Here is a 27,009-nt window from a genome sequence, read left to right on the forward strand (position 1 = left end):
TAGTTCATATAATGAATATTGTGTTTCTTCAGGAAAATATTTATAAAATTAATTAAGTTGTATATGTGTCACAAAGAGGAAATGATCTTGTGATCAACACTTACATTTAATTACCAAGTAAAATTTCTATTTTCACATCAATATGATTCTGTGCTAAAAATGTGAGATATCTTTTCCTATTATTATGGTTTTCCTGAGAACATGAAATACCTCTGTGATTATGGGATATACAAAACCATGCAGTTAGTTCTCAGTATATTGTTAATAAAAAATTAACTATAAAAATGCATTCAAGAATTTTGAAAATATGAGAATTATAACAGAATTATGTCAGAATCTTCACTATTTCATTTAAATACAAAATAAATTATGAGGGAGCAGGATGAGGGGGGAGTGGGAGTGAGGAGCAGGGGGAGGAGAAGACGGGAGGATATTATAATATTAGTTTCTAACTTTCTCCTTTTTGTACTTCAACTGATACACAACATTTATAGACATTTAACTTTCAAATCTTTAGTCAGTTTCTTCTTCTTAAAAACCATGCTCTACATCATAGATGTCAAACTCGTGACATCATGTTGCTGTCGTGTGATTTATTGTGACAGTTTTTTCCTTCCTGGAGCTGGGGTGGGTGTGGCCTGCACATGACGCATCCAGCCCGCAGGCCGCCAGTTTGACACCGCTGCTCTAGATACTTATATTTGTCTTGTAGTACATAATATGCATGAAAGACATTCATGCTTAAATTTGGTTAAACTTTAATTGTGAATATTGACTGTTAATTTTGCCATTACTACATATTATCCAAATTTAAATTCCCAATGTATTAAATTGATAACATATTGCATGCGCAAAATTGATCCTTGTGTCTGTGAAGATATATTTTAGTAAATTGTGATTTTTTTTAATGAATACATTTTAGAATTATCATAATAAGAATTGTGATTTTATGTCAACACTTATTTCTAAAATTCTCTGACCAGTGCTGTTTTTCTTTCCAGTATTTGTCTTTTACAATTCTTTTATATGTCAACCACATATGGTAAAATGTTCCTTCTGTCTCATGCTATTTCCAATATTTATAACTATTTGATTTGTCTATCTTGGCAAGTATTGCATAATTGTACACCATCTACAAAACATTTTATACCAGTTTTCTTTGAAGTTATACCTTCGGGTAAAATGTATAAATTCTTCCTATTGTTGTATTGCCTCTTAATTGTATTGTCTCTTAAAATTTCTTCTGTTTTGTGTCATTTCTGAATAATAGTTTGTGTGTGTGTGTGTGTGTGTGTGTGTGTGTGTGTGTGTATGCCTTAATAAGTGGTCTTAATTCTGTATGAGCATTTCAGATCATGTTTTTTTCCTTAGAATCCTAAGAAAATGCCTAATTTTTAAGGGCAGTTTTTATTCTTCCATTGGTTTGTAGATACATCAATAATAGTATGTTCTAGCCTTTGCCAAGTAATTCTTGATCTATTTAGTCTATTCATGGAGTTACTGCATTTTGTTTAAAGATTCATCACAGTGTAAAGTCTACTGTTAATCTCCCATTAGAATAATCTAATGATTTCATGAATAATGCATGTGAGGATTGCAATGCCATGGGAAAAGTATCTGGATATCTACAAATTCATGAGGAAGGTTGTGGGAAATGTTATATCAATAAAATATATTTTATTCTTTATATGATCTCCATCTTCCTTTAAACATTAAAAATCCATGATGGACTGAAAATCAGTGTCTCTGCTAGATAATTGACAGTCAAGCTGAAACTAAGTTAATCAAGTAAAAATAGCAAACAAGGGAAAATCTTTTTACTCAAACCTCCTTAAATCCCCAAATAAGTTGCCCAGACCTAATCCACATAGCAAAGGAGAAGGTCTGTAAACACAAATAGACTTAATTAAAACAGTCTCACAATGGAACTGCATGTTCACAAGAATAAATATCACAGATGATATGTTTCATATATGTGTATATATCTTGACTATGTGTCAGAATGGTCAAACAATTGGCAACTACAAATCTCAACCAACAAATGCTCTGTTTTACAGATTGGCAAAAAAAATCAAAATACAAAATACAAGCTGGGCGGATACGACCTCGTAGATAACCCTCACTCTGTCAAGGACCTTGGATTACTCATATCTAATGATCTAAGTACCAGAGCCCACTGTACAACATTGCCAAAAAGGCTCTCAGAGTTGTCAACCTAATCTTGTGTAGTTTATCTGGTAATATTGTACTACTAACTAGAGCATACAAAACATTTGCTAGACCAATTCTCGAATCTGTCTGGAACCCGCACTGCATATTGGACATTAATACAATTGAGAGAGTCCAAAGATATTTCATGAGAAGAATCCTCCACTACTCTGCTCGCAACAGAATACCTTATACCACCAGGCTTGAAATTTGGGTTTAGACAACTTAGAACTACACCACCTTCGGTCTGACCTAAGTGTGGTACATAAAATTATCTGCTACAACATCCTATCAGTCAATGATTACTTCAGCTTCAACCACAACAATACACGAACACACAATAGATACAAACTTAAGATAAACCTTTCCAAACTCGATTGCAGAAAATACGACTTCAGCAACAGAGTGGTCAGTGCCTGGAATGCACTACCTGACTCTGTGGTTTCTTCCCCAAAACCAGAACTTTAATCTTAGACTGTCTACTGTTGAGCTGACCCCATTCCTGAGAGGTCTTTAAGGGGCGTGCCTAAGTGCACCAATGTGCCTACTGTCCCTGTCCTAATGTCCCCATTTATTTGTATCCCTTTCATGTATTCATAATCATGTTTATACTTATATCTGTATTCTTATATATGCTTGACAAAATAAATAAATAAATAAATAAAATAAATAAATATGTATGTACCTACACACACACCCACAGCCAGGGGTGGGTTCTACTTACCTTTACTACCGGTTTGCAATGGGATTGTGCCTTGCTTCTACACATGCACAGATCACCAATGATGACATCCGGGGCGGTGGGTGGGGCTTCCTGCCAGTTTTTCTACCTGTACTTGCAAACTGGTCTGAACCGGGGTCAACCCACCACTGCCCACACCTCTCAAGTGTCACCCTAGAAGAAGCACATACACATTTCATATCCAGGACAAGCTCCCCTATAAAACAACACCTCTGTACCCCATTTTCTCTGCAACTATCCCCATAGGCAAACCTTTTTTGCTTATAATTCAACTTTACTGACAGCTGCGTGGATTTCATTTTTATTTATTCTTGTGCAACCCCATCTTGAGTTGGAACCCCAAATAACCATATTCTTCTGACAAGGTCTTTAAAGAAAAACAATAATGGACTGCAATAGACTTGGTGAACAATATTTAATTCAGCCAAAGTCAGTGGGGCCTATAATACATTTGGGCTTGAATACAGTTTCATATTAGAAGAATAAAATAATGTACAATGGGTCAGCATAGTTACCTTGATTGTAGACATCCAGACAATCACTAGATGGAAGTAAAGAGTCATATATAGCTCTTTGCCTAATGTGAGTTCTGTTATTTTATAAATAAAATAAAATAAATATTCTCAAAAGTTGTATGTCTTTTGGCAGTGCAGAAATAACTTAGCAGGTTTATGTGGTTTGCAGCCCCACTAAAAATTATGAAGACAAGCAATGTGATGTTATCTGAAGCTTGAACTTAAGAAAACAAATAATGAGAATGGTTGAACATATTTTTTATCATATCAATAGGACCACCAAAAGAGATTTTACACCAAAGACAAAAAATATATATCATAAAAATATTTTTGCCTGTAAGCAATATATTTATTTTCTACAGTACATTTATAAGAGGGATACACTTATGTCTCAGCTCTTTAAAAAGTTTCAAATGTTTTCTGAAAGTACTTAGACATGCTGTTTTTATATATGGCCTAGTGAAGTTAAGCTACATTTTCTGTTTTTCTTGAAATTCTGAAGAATTACATTCTGTCACTCTTTGTAGGATAAGGACAAGCTACTAAACAAAAACAGTTTGAAGCTATAAAAAGACTACTAATTGCCAACTTTAGAAGATATGGATTTTGGTTAGAATTTTATTACATGGGCAAAGTCATTCTATTTAGGGTTGCCAGGTGTCCATTATTTGAGCGGACAGTCCACTTTTTTCACATTATGTTCACTATTTTTTTTCACAAAATAGTGGACATTTTTTTATTCAAAAGCTTTATGATGAAATGGTATATAAGTTTTGCGAGTCAGAATTCCATGAAGTTTTGCGCCATGTTCCAACACGTTGGTTAAGTTTGTTTAAAGCGGTCGAAAGACTTCTTTTAAACTGGATACCTCTAAAATCGTATTTTATTTCTCTTGGATCTGATGAGTGCCATAAGGTTATCTGGAACCTTATTTCGGATCAGGAAAATGAACTCGCAAAGGACGATGAACCAACAATTTCAGAATTGTATTTATATTTCACGCACTTCTTCATGTCAATAATGCAAGACACCCTACTGAAGCTGAAAAGCAAGAAAATTCTTGCATGTGATCTTCACATTATCATGTGTAAGCTGCGTGGTTCTTTGCAAAAAAAATACGATGAGCAGTTTTTTGGAATGAAAGTTTTATTTGCCGTACGTAAAAAACATTTGCCTGAGAATGCCATGCAAAAGTTCAAGAAAGAAGCCATCAACGTGTATCAAAGAGCCATTGCGTACCTAGAAAAGTGGTATAATTTCACCGATTCAGTATATGAGACGCTAAGTTGTTTCAATCTAATTGATCGCAATAATCTTCCAACTTTAGAAGAAATGATGAACATCTGGTTATTATCACCATGGCGAGAAGAACTTCTACCCAACACTCTCTTCGATGAAATTTCTGCCTTAGAAGAAGTTTATGTTCATCTGCAGGATGATTCATCCCTTGAAGTGGACGTACTTTTTCAAGAAAGAGCCAGCTCTGAGTTTACTGAAACTGTTCCAGTATTGTGCATCAATTCCGGTATCAAATGCAAACATTGAACAAATTTTCAGCGTCATGGGAAATTTGTGGACTGACGGACGTAACTGACTGCTTGTACCATCAGTTCAAAGTGAACTTTGTATATTTTTTAATATTTCTCAACGTTGTACTGAAATTAAAGAATTATTTCTTAAACACAAAGAATTGATCAAAGCTGCGCAGTCAAATAAAAAATACACACGACAGCAAAGTAAAATGTAATTTAATATTTTACATATTATTATAATATATTTGATGTTTTGAATTTTAAGTAAAGTTTTGAAATGATTATTTTATTTTTTATTTAAAATAGTTTTTATTGAATATAAATATTAAAAAAGACATACGTAACATATACACAACGAACATTTATACAACATATACACAAAAAGAATATAATTTCTTCTTAAGCATTTTTTCAGAGTGACGTTCTACAATTCTACTTATAATATATTCCTTCACCTTTCTGTAATCTAATAATATTTTTATTACATATATATGTATCAATCGGTAATATATCCCCTATATTTTTTGTATATTTCTAATTTTTAACCAATTATACCAACTATTCCATATTTTATAATAGTCTGATTCTTCTTTTTCTTGTAATTCTTTGGTTAACCTATCCATTTCAGCGCATTCTAAAATTTTCCCTATTACTTCTGTTTCACTTGGTATTTTTTCTTGTTTCCAATTTCTTGCGTAGATTATTCTTGCAGCAGTTAATATGTGAATTGTAAGATATTTAATATCCTTAGGGTATTATTTGTTAAATATTCCTAATAAAAATGTTTCTGGTTCTTTTTCGATCTGTGTTTTTGTTATTTGTTCCAACCATTTTTTGATGTTAGACCAAAATTTCTTTGCTGCCGGGCATGTCCACCATAAATGATAGAAAGTCCCTTGTGCCTTTTTGCACTTCCAACAAATTGGGCTATTTTTAGGTTGTATTTTTGCCAATCTGGTTGGAGACATATGCCACCGATAAAACATTTTCAGTTGGTTTTCCTTGTACGCCGTTGCTTTCGTTAACTTTAGGTTTTCCTGCCAGAACTTTTCCCATTTTTCCAAAGGTATTGTGTGTTTGATATTTTGAGCCCACTTAATCATCGTTTCTTTGACTGTCTCTTCTTCCAATTTATAGCGTAGGAGAAATTTATAAATTCTACTAATTAATTTATTTTCTGAATCTAATATAATTTTATCTATTTCTTGTTTTTGATTGTAAATTTCATATGTTTTTATATGCTCTCTATATTTAGATTGTATTTGAGTGTAAGTCCACCAGTCTATTCCTCTGTGTAAATCTGTCTCCAATTGTTGTTTTGTCTTTAGTTTGCCTTGATAGTCAATTATATCTTTATATCTAATTATTTTTGTCTTATCTGTTAAATTTGGGTGTCTAATTGATTCCGCCGGTGCTAGCCAATTTGGTATCTTCATATAATGTTGTTTTTTAATTTTAAGCCAAATTTGTAATAGTGAGTTCCTTATTGTATGTGTTTTAAAATATATGAATGTGTTTTGTATTTCTCATCCCACATAAAGGAGTGCCAGCCAGTTTGAAGTTCGTGTCCCTCAATTGTTAAAGTTCTAGAGTCCTTTAATTCTATCCAATCTTTGACCCACGATAGTACTGCTGCTTGGTAGTATATCTCCCAGTCAGGGAGTGCAGCTCCTCCTCTATCTTTTGTATCCTGAAGCAGTTTAAATTTTATTTGTGGCCTTTTCCCTTGCCAAATAAATTTAGATGTTATTTTATTCAGCTTTTCAAAAAACGGTTTATCTATTTTAATTGGGTGACCTGAAACAAATATAGAAATTTAGGTAATATAATCATTTTGATAGCCGAAATTCTTCCTAGGAATGAAATGTGTAAATTTTCCCATTTTTCTAAATCTTTCTTTGTTTGTTCTAGTAATTTATCATAATTGTTTTCTTTAATTGCTGATGTTCTTGTGGATAAGCAGATTCCTAGATATTTTATTTTTTTTGTTGTTTGAATTTGTATATTATCTATCAAATCTTTTGTTTGGATTTCCGTAAGGTTTTTAACAATTAGCTTCGATTTATTTTTATTAACTTTTAGTCCAGCCACTTCTCCAAATTCTTCTATTTTTTGAAACAAATTAGGTATAGATTCCATAGGATTTTCTGTCAAAAACACTAAGTCATCAGCAAAGGCTTGAACTTTGTATTCTTCTCTATTAATCCTTAAACCTTCAATTCCTTGATCTTCTCTAATTTTTTTCAACAGGGTTTCCAATGATAGAATATATAGTAAGGGGGAAAGTGGACAGCCTTGTCTAACTCCTTTTGTTATATTAAATTTGTCTGTTATATCATCATTCATAATTATCCTTGCTGATTGCTTGGTATAGATTTCTGCTATAATTTTCCCAAATTTTTCCCCAATTTGCATATTTTGTAGTTGTTCAATCATAAATTTCCAATTTTGGTTATCGAAGGCCTTTTGGGCGTCAAGAAAAACTAACACTGCCTGCTTCTCCGGGTGTGATTCATAGTATTCTAAAGCATTAAGTATTATTCTCATGTTGTTCTTTATTTGGCGTCCCGGCAGAAATCCATTTTGGTCTGGGTGTATATATGTATTTAATACTAATTTAATTCTTTCTGCCAAGATTGCTGCAAATATTTTGTAATCGGCATTCAATAATGAAATAGGTCTATAGTTTTGTATTAACTGGAGATCTGTGTCTTCTTTTGGAATGATTGTTATTATGGCTTCTGTCCATGAATTTGGTATCTTGGCTTTCTCCATAGCTTCATTATATAATCGCAACATATTCTCTCCCAATACTTCTTGCATTGTTTTATATATTTCTACCGGTAGCCCGTCAGGACCCGGTGTTTTATTGTTTTTTTGCTTTTTCAGTACTTCGTCTAGTTCTAATTTGGTTATTGGCCTATTGAGAGTAATTCTTTGTTCTTCTGTGATTTTTGGCATTCCTGATTTCTCTATGTACTGTTTTATTTTATCTTCCTCTATTTTCCCCTGATTATATAGATTCACATAAAATTTCTTAATAATATCTTTTTTGGCCTCTTTACTATGTTGAATTTCTCCTTTATCATCTTTCAATTGGTATATCATTCTTTTTTTCTGTTCTTTTTTCAGTTTATAGGCTAGCCATCTGCCCGTTTTATTTGCGTGCTCAAAATAGTTTTGTTTCGCCATTTTTATTTTTTGGACTAGTTCTATTTGGTTTATCAAATTCAATTTATGCTTAATCATTTCCCATTCTTCTCTTATTGTTTTGTTCTGGGGCTTTTCCTGGAGTTTTTGTTCTATTTGTTTTAGGTCTTTCTCTAATTTCTCTAATTGTTTTTTCTTCTCTTTATTCTTTTTCCTCGTATATGCTATTACTAGGCCCCTTATATATGCTTTTAAAGTATCCCATGTGTTTTGTAAAGAGGTTTCCTCTATTTTATTTATCTGAAAGAATATTTTTACTTCCTTTTCTAACATCAAATTAAATTCTTTTTCTTTACATAATCTTTGGTTCATTGTCCATCTCTTACATCTTCTTTCCCCTTTCCAGTTTGAAAAAATTTGATTGAAAAAAGGGGGTAACTGAAAAGATTGCTAATTAGAAAATTAAGAAAATTAAATTAAAATCCTGATTGATAAGTAAATAGATTTATACTGTGAACAAGAATTAATTGCTTAATTGGGATAACTGGCAATATAATATAATATAACTATATATAAGTTGTGTGGTGTATAAGTAGTATTTGGAGGGGAAAAGAGATATTAAGGAATAACTTAATAATTGATGTTAAGGTTGGAAAGCTTTACACGAATATTAAAAATGTCTACAACATCCACCATAACAAAGACAGGGAAAAAACCTACAACTAGTACGTTAGTAATGACTCCTTCCCCCTCACAACAAAAAACAATAGATAGCATGATGGGGAAAGAAAAAGAAAAAGAAAAACTGGAAATGGCACCTAATGTAATACAAGATATGTTTCAAAAGATCCAGGAAACACTGCTTCAAACACAAGAAAAAATAGCTGAAAATCAGGAAGAAATGAGAACGTTCCATGCAGAGATCAGAAATGAATTAGGAGAAGTTAAGGAAGATATTAAGACCATGAAGGATAAAATTGGGGGCATTCAAAATTCTATAGCAGAAAATGAACAGAGAATTAGGAAAACGGAAACAAAAATAGATCACGTGGAATTAAAAGTAGAAGCAATGGAACAAAAAACCCTACAACTAAACAAAGAAATGTCAGATTCCTTGGCCATGCTCGAAATGGAAAAGGCCTCATACTTCTTGCGTTTTCAAAATGTCCCAGAAGAAAAAAATGAGGACTTAGAAGGAAAGATGGTGGAGATTATTGCAGGAATGATACAAAAAGAGCCAGAAGAAATAAAAGGACAATTGGAAGAAACTTATCGTGTACAAACAAATTATATAAGAAGACACAGATTGGCGTGAGAAGTCCATGTTAAATTTTTAAAAAAATCAATCCGAGATGAAGCCTATAAGAAATCTAGAGAAGAAACGGTGATCTATAATGGAAAAGAAATTATAATTTTAAAACAGATACCCCGAAGAGTAAGAAATCTACGACAACAATATCAGTTTTTAACACAACTACTGATCAAATACAAGATAATGTATAGATGGTTGCCAATAGAGGGGATCTTAATTACGTGGGAAGACAAAAGATATAAAATAGATACTCTAGAAAAGGCAAGAGAATTTCATAACACACATTTTAGACTAGAAGTAGAACAGGAAAGTAAGGAGGAAACAGATAGTAAAAGTCAAGAAGAAGAACCAACAGAAACAAAGGAAGAAAAAGAAATAAGACAGAGGCAAGAAAAAGAGAGAGAACAGAGAGAAGGTGCAAAACCTAGAGAACGGATGGAAACAAGAAACACCAAAAAACAGATATAATAGGCAATGGATGAACAGATCAAACTCTTTTCGGTAAACATTAATGGCTTAAATGCCCCAAAGAAAAGGAATCAAATTTTCACAAAATTACGAAAATTAGAAGCAGATGTAATATGTCTGCAAGAAGTACACATTCAAAAAGATTATCAAAAAATCCTAGAAAACCCCAAATTAGGAAAATTATATTTATCTCTGGCCCCAAAAAAGAAAAAAGGAGTAGTGATTTACGTAAAAGAAAAAATACAATCTAAACTAGTTTATACCGATGAGCAAGGTAGAGTGGTGATGGTTGAATTAGAAATAGGAAAAAGGAAAATGTTAATTGTAGGGATTTATGCACCTAACCAAAAACTACAGGTTTTTTTTAAAGACCTACATATAAAATTAGCAGAATTAGAATATGATGATATTTGTGTAATAGGGGATTATAATGCAATAGTAAATGCAAAGAAAGACTACAAAACTGGGAAAAAAAAACAAAAGAAAAAAGAAATACTTCCAAAAGAATTCTTTACTATGGCTGAAGAACTAAACTTGGCAGACATATGGAGGGAAACACATGAAGAAGAGGCCCAATACACCTTTTACTCCCATCCGCATAACTCCTGGTCAAGATTGGACATGGCATGGATGACCCCAAGTATCAAAACAGAAGTAGAAAAAATTGAGATAGGCACAAACCAATGGGCAGACCACAATCCACTATTCATAAACTGGAAAGGGGAATGAAATGATTATTTTAATACATGTTAAAATGTTTGTAAGAAAATATAGCTGGAAGTATTGGATAGAGACATAAAATAAAACCAAAAAAAAAATGCTGGCGTAAGGATTAAAAGGGAGATATAAATTATGGGCATTTGCCAATGATTTGGTGATAATTCAGGAAAATCACTGGAAGGAATAGAAATATTAATGGAAAAAACAAAGGATTTGATGCATTCAGTGAATTTGGATTTAAAATGAATAATGACAGAACAATTTTAATAAAAATATGAGGATGAAATTATGTTATTTCAGAACATTTATGTTAGAACATAGAATTAAATTAAGAGAATGTGCTAAAATTGGAGAAATTACAAATGTCATTATTGAATCTCTGATAAAAATGAATGTATGGTTTTGTTCAAACAATACCTGTTTTGACCACTGATGTGTCATCTAAACAATTGCAAAAAGATACGTCTAGTTTTGCATGGCAGTAGAAAAAGTCAAGGGTTAAATATAAAATCCTCCAAGATGTAAGGATATGAGGATCATACCCTTCAACTGATTTGAAATTGAATTTTGCAGCCTGAAAATAAGAGAATAAGAGAATTTCAGAACTTGAAAAACATGACCTAAGGTTTGGATGACAGGTATTTTTATGATGTAATAAAGTTAAGGTTAATGTAGCTTGTAATTGCTAAAATGTATAAACTTTTTTTGAAATGAAAGAACAAGTAGAAGAGTATAATGATAAAATGGGCTAAAAACTTTGGATGGGAGGGCAATTTGGCTGCAATTTCGTTCACCCCTTTGATCACCAAGATTGATTTACTTGATTTGGATGGCTTAAGCAGATATCTTCTTTTTCCTCCCCTATTCCATGTGCATCCCTCTTGAAGCTGCATACTCAGTAGAAAAGAAAGACAATTCTGGATAGAGGGAGTGCACCAATTTTGGACTGATGAATCAATTGAAGCAGGAAAGTAGCTGCTGTAGTTCTGAAGATATTTAACTGCATAATCAAGAACAGCAGAAGGTAAAGATCAAGGCAATTGGGGGACAGATTAGTCAGATGGTGTAATTAAAGAAGGCTATGAAGATTAAGGATAAAACTTGGTTACTGAAAAAAACGAAGGCTCCAACTGAAACCCTAGAGCAGTGATGACAGAAACATTGTGTGCGTGCACGCTCATCAGGGCCACGCTCTGGAAAACCTGAACTTCCAGCTTCTAGCCCGCATGTGTGCCCGACAATCAGCTGGCTGGCATGCATGCACAGGCCGGTTTTCGGCACTGCCATGCGTGCGAAGGGATTGCGCTCTGGAAAAGCTGAACTTCCGAGTTCTGGTGCGCATGGGCACCTGACAATCAGCTGGCTGGTGTGCATGTGCACACTGGTTTTTGGCACTACCACACACGCAAAGAACAGCTAATCGTCAGGCACACATGCACGCCAGAAACCCAAAAGACAAATAGGCAAGGCTGCATGTGCTGGGCGACATGGCTTCGCGTGTCACTTTGGACACATGTGCCATATGTTTGCCATCACGGCCCTAGAGTCTGCTAAACAAAGACTCACAGCAATTACTACTAAGCTAAGAAGATACACTAGAGAAGCAGTGTATCTTCTTAGAAGTCAAGAAAATAAATGCATGGTCTCCAAAGAACTATCTTTGGTATACTCCCAACTGCAGTGCAACAGTACAATAAAAGCAGAGTCACTGACAGCAAATGCTGAACAATATTGGAAGAACATATGGGAGAAAAAGAAGACACATAACACCACCATACATGCATGATATCAAGCTGTATACTAAAAGTGAACAAGATCGACTTGCTGATCTAGATGACATTAATCTACAGTGAGACCATTGGATACCATTTAGACTGGAGAAGTGGCACTGATGATAGTCAAGAGAAGGAAGGTAGTTAAGATTTATGATGTGCTGTATATGATTACAGCAGCGAGACATTTTTATATGTTATTTCTACTGTACTACAGAAATCTGTCTCCTAGACCCTAGAACAGGTCTCTACAAAATATACTGTGCTTTCTCTATATTATTAATATATGTTCTTAATATGTGTTTGAAATTATTATTGGGGCTGTGTCATGATCATCACAGGATACAAGCAATCTGGTTGAAGGATGAGGGTAGAAATGAGATGAAAGAATAAGTAAAAGTGATTTGGTGATACCGAAACCCAGTAATTAGGCAGAACGTTGATTATTTGGTGAATACCTTTGTAGAAATAAATATGTTTCATTAAAATAACTGATTTAAGCATAACTTAGTTCACTCACACATAGCAAAGGAAGGAATCCAAAAGAAGAAAACTGGGACAAAAATATTTTTTCTTTCTTTCTTTGAATGAGTCAGAGATAACTCTCTGAAAAGAGAGCTCAGAATGCCATTTGCTGACAATGAGAGAAGCATATCCACATTCTGGCTAGATAACTGGCATACCAAGATTAAAGAGGGCGCACAAAGCCTTTGGACAAATGACTGTAATGACTGGAAAAATAAACAAAAGTGGTAGCTTGTAAATCAGTGTTGTACAAGGCAATTTGACCAAGCAATTGGCTGATTATAAAGGATCCAAACAAAAGATCCCAGCAGTCTTTCTATCCAGATAAAGAATTTCAACCCGCCCACCTCTCAACAATTAGAGTGGATGTTCAGCCAGTTTTGGATTGCTTAGGTAAGTGAATAGATGATGGGTGCAAGAGTTGAAATGTGAGCGATAAATGTTCTTAAACAATAAAGCTTAGCTGTGCTTGTAACTGTGCATGTTTATAGTTTACTAATAGTTCTTAGCTGCTTTTTTTAATTATTATCTGCAAATTATAAAGAAAAAAAATAAGATATTGTATGCTTCTTTTTTCTAAGTACAATCAACCCCTCCCTTTACCAGTTCTGCAATTTTAGTGAAATAATGATGAAGCAGTCACAGCAACAACTGCATTTTCTGCGTGTATCAGAAGTGCACATCTTCCTTCCCCTGTCCTTACCACTTTCTATTGAGGGACAATTGAAAGATCCTGTCGTATTCTTCTACTTTAGTTTGGAAGTAGTAGCTTCAAACAGAAAGGCTGTGCAGAGAGTGGTGAGGATGGCAGAAGAGATTATTGGAAGTTCACTTCCTTCTATCCAGGACATGGCATATAAATGCTGCTTGACCAGGATCTATAATATTGTCAGAGACACTACACATTCTCCCCATCTTTTCATTGTTGCCTTCTGGAAGGAGGCTTTGTGGTATCCAAAGAAGAACAACTAATTTATGTAACAGCTTTGTTCCATATAGTGTCAACTTTGTTAACTTTCAAGACTCTTTTTTCTGCTATGTATTCAAAGTGGACTGTGATTAATACATGTTTTGGTGTCATGTTTGTATAACTTGGCATTTTTGGAGCTGCTGCTGCTCTTGGGATGGTGACATTATTTGGTGGCTGATAATAAAGTTATCTCATCTTTATCAGAGTTGTGCTTCTTCTAGATCAGGGGTGTCAAACTCAATTTCATTGAGGGTTACGTCAGGGTTGTGTTTGACCTCGGACGGCCGGTCTGTGTGTGGGGGGGGATGGGCATGGTGTGTGTGTCCCGGGTGGGCATGGCCATGATGGCTGTTTGACACAGCCTTAAGATGCATTTTTTCCCCTTCTTTCTTTCCACAGTTATTTACTATAACCATTTTCCTATCTCATCTACCAGATATTACTGGCAAACATTTATTATTTATTCTTCATACTCCATTAAACTTTTTATTTCTAAATTTATACCCCGTTGTTTAATAGTAAATTGCTTTTCCAGGCAGAAAAGCTATTTATACTATTATATTTTTATTATTCAATAGCATAATAACATGATAATACAAGATCTAACAGCAGATTTAAATTTCCAGGATAGTAAATAGAAATGGCTGTCAATTATAGATTGTTTATTGAAGATTAAATGGACCTAGAGTATGTAAAATCCAGCATTAAACTGTAGCATTAACATAGGATGTTGCTTGTTTTCTATCCAGATCAGGCACTTGCTTGAGGCCACATAATTGTAATCCAGTCCAATCCAGCTGAAAATGGGCCACACGGGGCCTTGGCCTGGCCCTTTTTCAGCTAGCAGAGGGCTGCAGGAGGCCATAGAGACTGAAAACGGGCCATGGAGGCACAAGGGAAGACGTGGCCCATTTTGACCTGCAGAGGCACCACGGGCCAGTCCTTTGATATTTCTAGGCCAGCCCCGCAGGCCAGATCTAAGCACCACGCAGGCTGGATCCAGCCCGTGGGCCTTGAGTTTGACACCCCTGTTCTAGACGGTTGATCAGAGCTATGTTCTAACTGTACTGTGACTTCCTGATCTGTATATGGGTTTCAAATGAGGACAATGAGATATTTGGAATTCCCATTTTTTTCTAAGCATATTCCAAAGCCTGAGGTGTTCAACACAACTAAGGGCCTTTCTATAGTCAATGAAGCACATAGTTAATTCTTGTTATATTCTTTACTTTCTTAATTATACAGCATGCACCAGCAACATGTTCTTGTGTTCCCTGGCCTTTTCTAAATCCTGTTTGAACATTGGACATCTTTTATTTCCATGTAAGACTCCAATCTGCATTGAATTATCTAAGATAGCATACTAACATGTGAAATTAAGGATGTTATACTGTATGCATGTTTTAATAGCCTCCTTTTTGGTATTAAATTTAGATTGAGCTCTTCCAATTTGTTGGTCACTGTGTAATTCTCAAGATTTGCTAGTATGAGGCACAGTGGTTAGAATGCAGTACTGCAGGCTACTTCTGCTGATCACTGGCTGCCAGCAGTTTGGCAGATCGAATCTCACCAGGTTCAAGGTTGACTGAGCCTTCCATTCTTCTGAGGTTGGTAAATTGAGGACACAGAATGTTGGGGGCAATATGCTGACTCTGTATACCACTTAGAGAGGGCTGTAAAGCACTATGAAGTGGTATATAAGTCTAAGTGCTATTGCTATTTGGTTAGAATCTTAACTGCTTCTTCTTTTCTTGCTTGTCATATTTCTGTGGATATTCTATAGTACACAAAAGGCCAAATAGTCTTCTGACTTGATAGCAATCTAACTTCATCTTCTAATAGCAGAGATTCTTCTAAGTAGGCGATATCTTCTAAGATATCTTGGATGTTGATATCTATACTGTATAGAATTTAAGTATATTCATTCCATTAAGGTATGATTTTCTTAAAATGAATTACTACCTGCCCATTGGCATCCTTTAGTATACCACTTTGAGATTGGAACCTCCTTTTGAATTCAGAAATCTTTTAAAATGCTTTCCTTGTTTTTCCATGTCTGTTTCCATCTTTAATGTTTTTACAGATGTTGTAATACTGTTTTTTGTCTTTAACAGCTCTCTGAAACTGTTAAGTTCCTTCCTAAGATTTTGTCTATCTTGGCTTTGGCTTCTCTACTATTCTTGGAAATTTCTACAATGTATTCTAATATCCAGTTTTTTTCTGTTTCTTAGACAATTTGTTTTCACATCCATCTTTAACAACTTTTTAATTTCATCCCATAGTTCCTTCAGTTCTCTATTAATGAGGTTCCAGACTTCAAAGAGATTCCTGATATTTTCCTTGAAAATGAAGCCTGTATGTTCAAAAGCATATTGTGGAAAATGGTTATATCTCTTCTTCTTTATCTTAAATTGGACTTCACATGAGCAATTTGTGATCTTTTCAGTTTATTTATTTATTCAATTTTTATAGTTGCCGATCTCAGCAAATGGCTCTGGGCAACTCACAATTCAGAAACATATATTACAATTAAAATCTTATGCTATAACTAAGCTCCTCCACCTCCTTTTAGCAATTATATAGTCAATTTAATTCCTATGTGTTCCATCTGGTGACATCCAAGTATACAAGCATCTGTTTTGGATGTTTGAAGAAAATGTTAGCTAAGAAGAAATCTTATAGATATTGATAAGTCAGTCTCCTGTTTCATTTTTGTATTCTAATTGCTATAATCCAACTAATTTTTCCCCTTAATATTTCCAACTTTGACACACTTCTAATCATGTGACACATCTTGCTTGTGTGTTCTGTGAATTTGAAATCAAACTTATCATAAAACCTATAATACTCCTATTCTTCTGGATGATTGGTATATTAATTGGTCATGCATGAAGTCTAATTGATACTATTTGGTCATTGACTGCATTGACTGCAAGTGGAATCCTTGTTATACTTTTCCTATCTATAAAAGCAATATCCTTCTTCCTTGCTTTTCACATTCTATGTAGTAAACAGTTTCTGATTGAACATGTCCAATCCCAGTCCATCTCAATTTGCTGATGCTTAAAATATCAATTTGCTTTCTTTTCATTTAATCTTTCATTGTGTTGAATTATCATGTTCATGCTTCTTACCCTCCATATTTACAGTGGGATTTGCCTTTGGAGATTCAGATTTTGCTTTTCTTTATAGCAACATAAGCAAAAAGACATTCTGAAGGATTCAAGGAAGCCATGTCATAAGGACCATTAATATTTCAAAAGATCTTTAATTCTCTCTCAGTAAAATGTTGAGTGTCATCTGACCTGAAAGACCCATCACATCATACTTGTGTCAGAAGCACTGAGACCCTTTCAGATTGAAAGCATTAGCTGGTGACATCACTCTTACCTGGGAGGGGGAGAGGTGTCCTTTCATGTATCCAGCAGGAGCTGGAGCAAAGGACAAGAGCTTATCCCGCCCATCTTTGCCCTAGTCACTGTAATGAAATCTGTTTGTTTTGAAGGCAGAGTAAATAATAAGATTGAGAAATTAATGGTAGATAGACTTAAGATCAAACAAAGAATGGTGCCAATATTAACAACAAAAAGCAATATATGAATGAGCTTTTAAACATTATGGAAATAGTGCTTTGCAAGAATAGAAGGCATGAATTACTTAAATTACCTTTTCTATTCTTTTATATCCTGCCTCTAATTTCTTTTACACATTAATTCTGCATTTTGCTTTATGTTGCTATGTTGCTTTCCACAAATATGAGTAATGGTTTCTCTCTCTCTCTCTCTCTCCCTCTCTCTCTCTCTGTGTGTGTGTGTGTGTGTGTGTGTGTCTGTCTGTCTGTCTGTCTGTCTCTCTGTATGTGTGTGTAGAGAGACAGAGAGAGAGAGAGAGAGAGAGAGAGAGAGAGAGAGAGAGAGAGAGAGAGAGAGAGAGAGAGAGAGAGAGAGAGAGAGAGAGAGAGATCCTTATTTCCAAGTCTTCACCATTCTACCACATGGTTTGACAATTTTATGATCTGGAAAGTGATTTCAAATTTGATCCAGAAGAACCATCAAACAGCGTTATTCATAAATGTTCCTAATTATACAGACAACTGCATACTAAAACTATTCTCACACTAGTCAAGTATTGGCCTAAAAACAAACTCATCAGTCTAACGTTACTAGTTTTAAAACCAAGAAAATTAGTTCAATTTCACACTTGTAAATTAAACTGTATTCTAATAATACTACACTTTGGTCTTGAATAGTTAATCCTGAATAGTTTTATCCTATGCAAACAATAAAAATGCATGGCATTATAATTATCCTTATTAAAAATCAATTAGAGATTTTAAGAGCACTTTAAAAAATATAATTGGGAGAAATAATAATGTCCAAATATCTTTAAACTACATCAGAATATAGCAATGAACATTAGTCTGAGTTAAAGGTTTTCTTATATACCTCCTTATTAATGACCTTTTACATTTTCTACTCTACAAATATGCCTGTGTTCAAAATAGTAAAGTCTTAGGCAACAATTTTGATGGAAAAATGCTATTAAATACCATTTAGTTCAAATTATAATGTCTTAGCTAAAAGAGCTGTCATCACTTTGTATATTTGTTAGGTTATCAAGAGACTATAGTCCTGATTTGTAGGTCACTAATTACAAGGCAAACTTTGATCTATTTGTCTAATGGTTTATTGTCTGCTTTGAAAGCACAGCCAACTGAGTCTTTGAAAGCTCTATACTGTTTTGCAGGATGTATTCATGAAGAGAGATGTATGAACTATAACTGAAGTACATAAAAATCCTTTTATGGTTATATTTCAGAATGTAGTAATTCAGCTTCTAAGATACCATTTTAAACTGACATAAAATGGCATATTAAGAGAGAAATCCAGAGACAGTCTGATATGAAGCATATTAAAATAGCATACTATGAGTGGCTGTAGACAGTGCCTTCTGTTCCAGAAGTAATTGCAGCTGGAGCTGGGCAATCAACTGGGCAAATAGTAACTAGGCACAAGTAAGCTACTAGCCCAGTGGTGGGATTCAAAAAAATTTACTATCAGTTCTGTGGGTGTGGCTTGGTGGGCATGTTGTGGCTTCATGGGCATGGCTTGGTGGGCGTGGCAGGGAAGGATACTGTAAAATCTCCATTCCCACCCCACTTCAGGGGAAGGATACTGTAAAATCTCCATTCCCACCCCACTACAGGGGAAAGATACTATAAAATATCCATTCCAACCCCACTCCAGGGGAAGGATACTGTAAAATCTCCATTCCCTCCCCACTCTGGGGGAAGGTTACTGCAGAATCCCTATTTCCTGGGACTCGGTCAGCTGGGACTCGGGAGGCAGAGAATAGATGGGGGCAGGGCCAGTCAGAGGTAGTATTTACCGGTTCTTTGAACTACTCAAAATTTCCGCTAGCATTTCTCCAGAACTGGTCAGAACCTGGTGAATACTACCTCTGTACTAGCCATGTTATATGCTATAGTTTTGGGAGTATTCAAATTAAAATGAATTCTGGTCCGAGACCAGCCCACTTTATTTAAGAATGTTATTTCATGGACAAAATAGAATGACTGGTATACAGTATAATATGGCTGAGTACTAAACTAAATACATAGAGCCTCCAATAGCTTGTAACATTTTGAATTTGTGAGCCTTCTCAACAAATCTATTCATACCTTTTGCTAAGTAATTAAAATAACTACTTTACTCTACTGTGGTGCTTTACTCTACTATGGTGCTTTAAAGCTTCAAATGACTCCTACTGAATCAAGAGGATAAACCAACTAAGCTGCAGCTTAGACATATGTTTCTACTATAATGTAATTAGGTCACATGTCATTATGAGGTATTGGACTACTTGTTGCCATCATTAACTGTCATGTTTAAATAAAATCATAGTGTAGAAATAATTGTAATAATGTATATGATGCTGTACAGTTTAGCGTTCTTTCATGAACTTTTAATAATTTCATCACTTATTTTTTAAAAATAATTTCCATTAATTTATCATTAATGACTTAGATCATAACATTACTTGCAAAAAAAATCATGAAAAAAATCCTCTTTTTCTTTTTCAACACAAAAAGTACTTCTCTAAGTTTGTGCCAGGAGTTGGACATCAGGTAGAAGAAAAAGGCTTCCAAATTTGGGTTTGAACCCGAAAAGATTAAAGAAATACACTTCAGTCTTTCACAAGATTCTTATATTTCCAATTATTGAGTATAAAAAAGAACTCATTTTTCAAGAAAAGTTTTGGTAGGAAAATACAGAAATGAGATTCAATTTTTCATCAACACTATGGTTTTATATCACTTATAGAAAGACTAATATGGATTAGCTTGTAGACAAAGAAATTAGAAGTTATTTCTGAAGCGTCAGAATAAAAAGTGCAAAGTATAAGTTTTTACTAGCTTAGTATCATCTAACCTAGTAGGAACATCCCTTTTCCACAAATTAAAATTATATTTAACTCGAATGGGAAATAATCTATTTTTTTAATCAAATCAATAAGCTTGGCTCCTGTTAATTTTCTTTTCTAAAGAATACTCTTGACAGAAATACAGAATTTATTTTTTTCTCTTAACACCTACAGTTGATTAAAATATTGCAATGCTTTTTCTCTCTTTTTCTCTTTTTTCTTTTTTTATTAAAAAAATTGAAAACAGCAATGTAATCAGATTCTGACTCTGTTGCTGCAAGGGCAACCATCCATCAGTCTTCCTGCTATTTTGCTGACAGATGTGAATGTTGGCAATGTTCATAACATTTTATTGTATATTTTAAAAGCCAGATCTGTTTCGTTAAGTTTTTGTTTTTAAATGGTTCATGGATTATTCATAGATTCAATGATACCACCCACTGCTCTATTTAGGATCAAAGTAAAACAATTTGAACAATTAAAACACTAACAATTGGCCATAAAACTTGTCCAAGGAAAGCAAATATGTGGGGCTGCCAGGCTGGGCAACTTTTGGAGCTGTGGGAACAAAGTTTGCCTCCTTTGAACCCTTGGAGGACAGCATATAAGTAGTGACATATCTGTTGATGAAGGAATGAAGCGCAGGCATATATCTATTTGCTCATATAGCTACACATACCACAAGACCGTTTAGAAAAAAAACACACTCCATTTTCATTCTTGTCTACAACGTCATCCTTTAATCTATTGAGAAGTTAGACAAAGGCACTAGATTTACATCTATTCTGACTATAGAAAGAAAAGCATAAAAACACCTGCAGTCACCTTCCAAACCTAATTAATCGAATCTTAATTTTTCAGCTATTAGTTATTTTATGTTAGCTGCTTCTGTTCTTTCTGTCTGAACCAATTGCTACCCTCTATGTAGATTAATTTCTTTCATGTGTTTTCAGGGTGTTTACTCATATTTCCTTTTACCAAATCCAACCAAATTGTTTTTGCCAACTTAATTTATAAACTTCATCTCAACTCCCATTCCATGGCCAATGAAAAGAAGCATATTCTTCCCTATACATTTCTGTTTCCATTGTGTGTGTTAGAAACCCCTCTTAATTCTCAATTCTCTGGAATGAATTTGAAAAAATAGCCTTAAACTAAAACCAAATGTAATATAATCATGAAGGCAGAACAATATGTCAGAACATTTACATTCCTCCACTACTTCTTAAAATTCACAAAGTAAATATACTGCAGGAGCATATGAAACTGTAGTTTAGAATAACTGAAGCCTACTTTTCACTGAGGTGAATCTCTGCCTGTGTTATTAATGTGAACATGTTAAAAGATGACAAAGTTGAGAAGTAAACAATATCTGATAAAAGCAAAGCTGAACTGATAATAAATAAAATGCTTAGCAAATGGTTCAACATTGAGCAGGAAATAAGACAAGGTTATGTAAAATCTATTTGGTCTTTTAATATATTTATGGATACATGGATTAGGAATGGTTGCACCTATATAGGAGTTTTGAGGATGTATTTTGTAGGCAATTATGTTATTATCAGTGGTGGGATTCAAATAATTTAACAACCAGTTCTCTGTCCTAATGACCAGCTGGATAGACATGGCTGAGTGGTCATGTGACTGGGTGGGCATGGCCAACTCAACATCACTCATGTCAAAGGGTGCTTCGACTCACCCGTCCTCTCGTGATCGTGGGATATTGCAACAGTTTTAAGGGTGAAAAATGGTCATAAGTTACTTTTTTCAGTACCATTGTAACTTTGAATAGTCACTAAATGAACTGTTGTAAGTCAAGGATTACCTGTACAAAAATACAAAAAGGGAGGAAAATCAGAATCGATTGTGTAAGTGATGCCCAAGATTTCCTAGAACAACTAAGGGGAGGTGAAGAGGAACAAACCAGTAAGGAGGAAAACGAAGTACTAAATACGGAAGAAGAGACATCGCAAGAACAAATCACAAGAGAAGACATAGAAGAGGAGAAGAAAAAGGAAGACACAGAAGAAAGAGGGAAAAAATCTAGACCAGTGAGAGCAGTAACACTAAAAGGTAAATAAAAACCAGAGACTAGAGGACAGCTACAGGAATGAACGATACCAAGATCTTATCGCTTAATGTGAACGGCTTAAATGATTACAAAAAAAGGAGGATAATATTGTCAAAACTGATGAAACAAAATCCTGATATAATCTGTATTCAAGAGGTCCATATAAAAAAGGATGAAGCCAACTATTTAAATTTTACTAAATTTGGTAAAGTATTCTTCTCATTAGCCGAGAAAAGAAAAAGGGGGGTGGCTATCTATGTTAAGAAAGGAATAGAGGCAGAATGTAAATATAAAGATGAAAAAGGGAGAATACTGATAGTAGAGATAACGAGAGGCAATTCTAAGGTGTTAGTGGTGGGGGTTTATGCCCCAAATAAAAAACAAGGGAAATTTTATCGGAAATTGCATGAACAGCTGGCAAAATGGGCAAACAATGAAATTTGTATGGTTGGGGATTTTAATGGAATTATAGACCCTAAATATGATTATAAATGTGATATAACTAAAAAGAATAAAAGATCTCCCTTACCAAAGACTTTTTTTGATTTAGTGGACGAGATTAACCTAATTGATATGTGGCGCACTTTACACCCTCATGATAGACAATTTACCTTCTATTCAATGCCACATAACTCCTGGTCCAGAATAGATATGGTCTGGGCTACCAGAAAACTGGGCCTAGAAATTAAAAAGGTTAACATGTGCACAAATGTTTGGGCAGACCATAAGTTCCTCGAAATTAGCTGGCATCACGATACAAAGAAAATACAACAGAGATGGAGTCTAAGGACTAAGTTGCTATACGAAGAAGAGTTTATACGGAAATTGCACGAAGAAGTTAAACGCTTCTTCACAGAAAATGGAAGTCGAGAGACAGCCAAAGAAATCGTGTGGGATACTATGAAGGCCTACGTGAGAGGGGTAGCCATATCATATACTGCCTTCAAAAACAAGGAAAAAAGAAAGACCACAGAAGTGCTCACTAATAAGCTATTGCAAGCAGAAGATAAACTCCAGCAATGCCCGGGAGATGAGGCGTCCAAACAATGACGAGACATAGATTGAACTTATTGGACCAGGAGGAAATGGCACAGAAAATAAAAAGATCCAAGCACTATTGTTTTGAAAACGCTAACAAGTCGGGGAGATGGCTGGCGTATAAACTAAAAAAAGAGAAGGAAAAAAACCAAATACTAGTATTAGAAGACTCTCAGGGCAACTTGCTGATGAAGGAAGAAGATAAATTAGAGAGTATAAGAAAGTTTTATGAAGATCTATACAAAAATGAAGGAATAGCGACAAGCAAGGTAGAACAGTATTTGTGGGAAGCTAAACTACCGCTAATTTCTGAAGAAGAAAAGGAAATGTTAAATGAAAAGATTACTATAGAGGAACTAAAAACAGCCCTTTCTAAAATAAAGAAGAATAAAACTCCAGGCCCAGATGGTCTCCCCGGGGAAATATACCAAAAATTTGATGATACCTTAAAATTAGAGCTGTTAGAAATATTAAACGAGGCCCTGGCGGGTATCACAATCCCAGATTCGTGGAGGGAAGCGTATTTGACGCTTATACCGAAAGAAGGTGCCGATCCGAAACAGATATCCAACTACAGACCCATCACATTGCAGATTATAAACTGTTCATGAATATAATTGTGGAGAGGTTCAAAAAAATTTTAAATCAGTGGATTCACAAAGACCAAAATGGCTTTCTCCCAGGGAGACAGATCAGAGACAACTTGAGGATAGTTTTAAACACCTTTGAATATTACGAACAACATCCCGAAAAACAGCTGGCTTTAATGTTTGTCGATGCCCAAAAGGCATTCGACAACTTGAATTGGACCTTTATGATAAATCAAATTGATCTAATGGGATTTGGCACCAACTTTAGGAAGATGATTGAGAACATATATAAAAACCAGAGGGCAAACATACTAGTGAATGGAGATAGAACCCAGCTGTTTCAGATCCAAAAAGGAGTGAGGCAGGGATGCCCTTTATCTCCCTTACTATATATCTTGGCGCTAGAGGTGCTACTTAGAAAGATAAGAGCCAACAAAGAGATTAAAGGATTAAAGATTAGGAACGAAACCTTTAAAACCCAAGCTTTCGCGGACGACGTAGCCCTCATAATGGAAGACCCACTAGAATCCGGTGTAAAACTATTGCAGGAAATCCAGGAGTATGGAGAGGTGGCGGGCCTAAAACTTAATAAGAACAAAACCAAAATGATAGTGAAAAACATGACAGATCTACAAAAGGAAGAATTGGAAGAATCATTAGGCCTCCAGACAGTTAGGAAAATAAAATACCTGGGAATATGGATTACCGCGAGATTCTCCTCACTAAAAGAGGATAATTATATTCCCCTTCTACAGAAAACACACCAAGACCTAGAAAGATGGAAAAAGCTCAAATTGTCCCTGATTGGTAAAATTGCAGCGATCAAAATGAACATCCTACCAAAAATTCTGTTCCTATTCCAAAATATTCCGCTATCACTAGACAAAAAATTCTTTTTGGACCTCAACAAATACATCAGGAACTTTTTGTGGGAGGGTAAGAAATCGAGGATTTCTTTTAAGATACTCCAAGGGAAAAGGAATTTGGGAGGCTTTGGGCTCCCTGACTGGGAACTATATCAAAAGGCCGCAAAATTAATTTGGATCAAGGAGTGGATCAAGTTACAGGATAGGAGAACCCTGATCTTGGAAGGACATGACCTCCTAGAAGGATGGCACTCCCATCTCTGGGATATAAAGAATAAGAAAAAATCCTATTTCCATAAGCACAAAATCAGGGAGACCCTCATTCGTACGTGGGACGAAATTAGACAGAAGATCTATACTAAGGTACCCATTTGGCTTTCTATTATGGAATCGTTGGCGGCTCCAAACAGGAGAGATGATTATAAATGGGGTACATATAAGGACATCCTCGATGAAGAAGGGAAACTTAAATCGCTGGAGCTATTGAGGGATCAGGGCTTTAGTTTGGATTGGTGGAACTATATTCGGATCAACTCAAGATTCCAAAAAGATAGAGATAAATTCGGAATAGCAGCGAAACATGGAAACTTTGACAAAATTATTTGGGGACCAGAAAAAAAAATGTTAACCAAAATTTATCACTTTTTATTAGATGAAGATAAGGCAGAGTCCATAGCAAAAAGACAATTGAACATCTGGGAAAAAAATCTAGGACATAGACTAAATTTCAATGACTGGGAGATAGCTTGGAATAGAAACTACAAAATAACCAAATCGACAATGTTTAGGGAAAATCACTATAAATTGCTACATAGGTGGTATCTAGCCCCAGCGAGGCTAGCTAAGATGTTCCCAAATCTCTCTCCCATATGTTGGAAATGTGGAAAATCGGTCGGCACCTTTTATCACCTATGGTGGACCTGCCCTGAGACTAAAAAGTACTGGTCCAAAATTCAACACTGGCTCTGTGAAATAACAGGACAGGAGGTCGCCCTAGTTCCGGAACTTTTCCTCCTAGGCATGACTGAAGAGGGCTTAAACGACAACAAAACCCAACTGATAATCCAGATTATAACTGCGGTTAGATTAGCCTTCGCAAAATGGTGGAAAAACAAACTTATACCCTCAGAAGAAACTCTAATAAATAAGATCTTAGAGTGCGCAGAAATGGCGAAACTGACAGGCGAGTTAAAAAATGAGGACAACTCAAGATATTATGATGTATGGGGTATTTGGTACCACTGGCTTAAAAATAAGACGAAAACATGACTTTAGAATTTTGACTTGGCACATCTACTATAGTCATATTGTATAGTATCATGTATAGTTAAGATTAAAGCCTTATTTTTCCTAATCTTTGTTTTATTATATTGTAAATACACTGTACCTCCGAAAGCAGAGATGGATTGTACATTCTCTTTTTTGTTTTGGAAAAATCAATAAAAAATTTAAAAAAAAAATACAAAAAGCTTTTTTGCTTGCAAAAAGCTGCCCTAAATACCAATCATTAGATTAGAAATGGGGGAATACACACTGAAGATCAATAACAGTCACAGCCATCATGGAAACCTAAACCATTCTTTCTGAATACCTTCCTTTTGATCAGCAATACCTGCAACCCAGAGTTACAAATCAGGCAGGGTGCCAGAGCACCTAGAGGAATTAAAATAGTTAAAATGCAACAATAACTGTCAGCAGCCAACTCTTACTCATAAAGTGGAACTCTTTAGCAGAGAGGTCATTTAAGCTCTCCAGAAAATGGGTAGGCACACTTGGGCTATAAAATGCCAAGCTAAAAAGATAAAGATAAAGATAAAGAGCCTTGGTAGTACAGTGGTCTAAGGCACCCTGTTATTAAGCTGGTTATTAAGACCAGCTGCCTGCAATTACTGCAGGTTCGAATCTCGCCAAGGCTCAAGGTTGACTCAGCCTTCCATCCTTTCTAAGGTAGGTAAATTGAGGACCCAGTTGTGGGGGCAATAAGCTGACTTTGTATAAATATACAAAAGAATGAAGGCTGTTGCTGAGCACATTGTAAGCCGCCCTGAGTCTCTGGAGAAGGGCGGCATATAAATCAAAATTAAAAAAAAAATTATATAGGGAACCC

Source organism: Pituophis catenifer, unplaced genomic scaffold, assembly GCF_029215685.1.
Source record: "Pituophis catenifer annectens isolate HBS135680 unplaced genomic scaffold, rPitCat1.0.hap2 SCAF_8, whole genome shotgun sequence".
Taxonomy (NCBI): Eukaryota; Metazoa; Chordata; class Lepidosauria; order Squamata; family Colubridae; genus Pituophis; species Pituophis catenifer.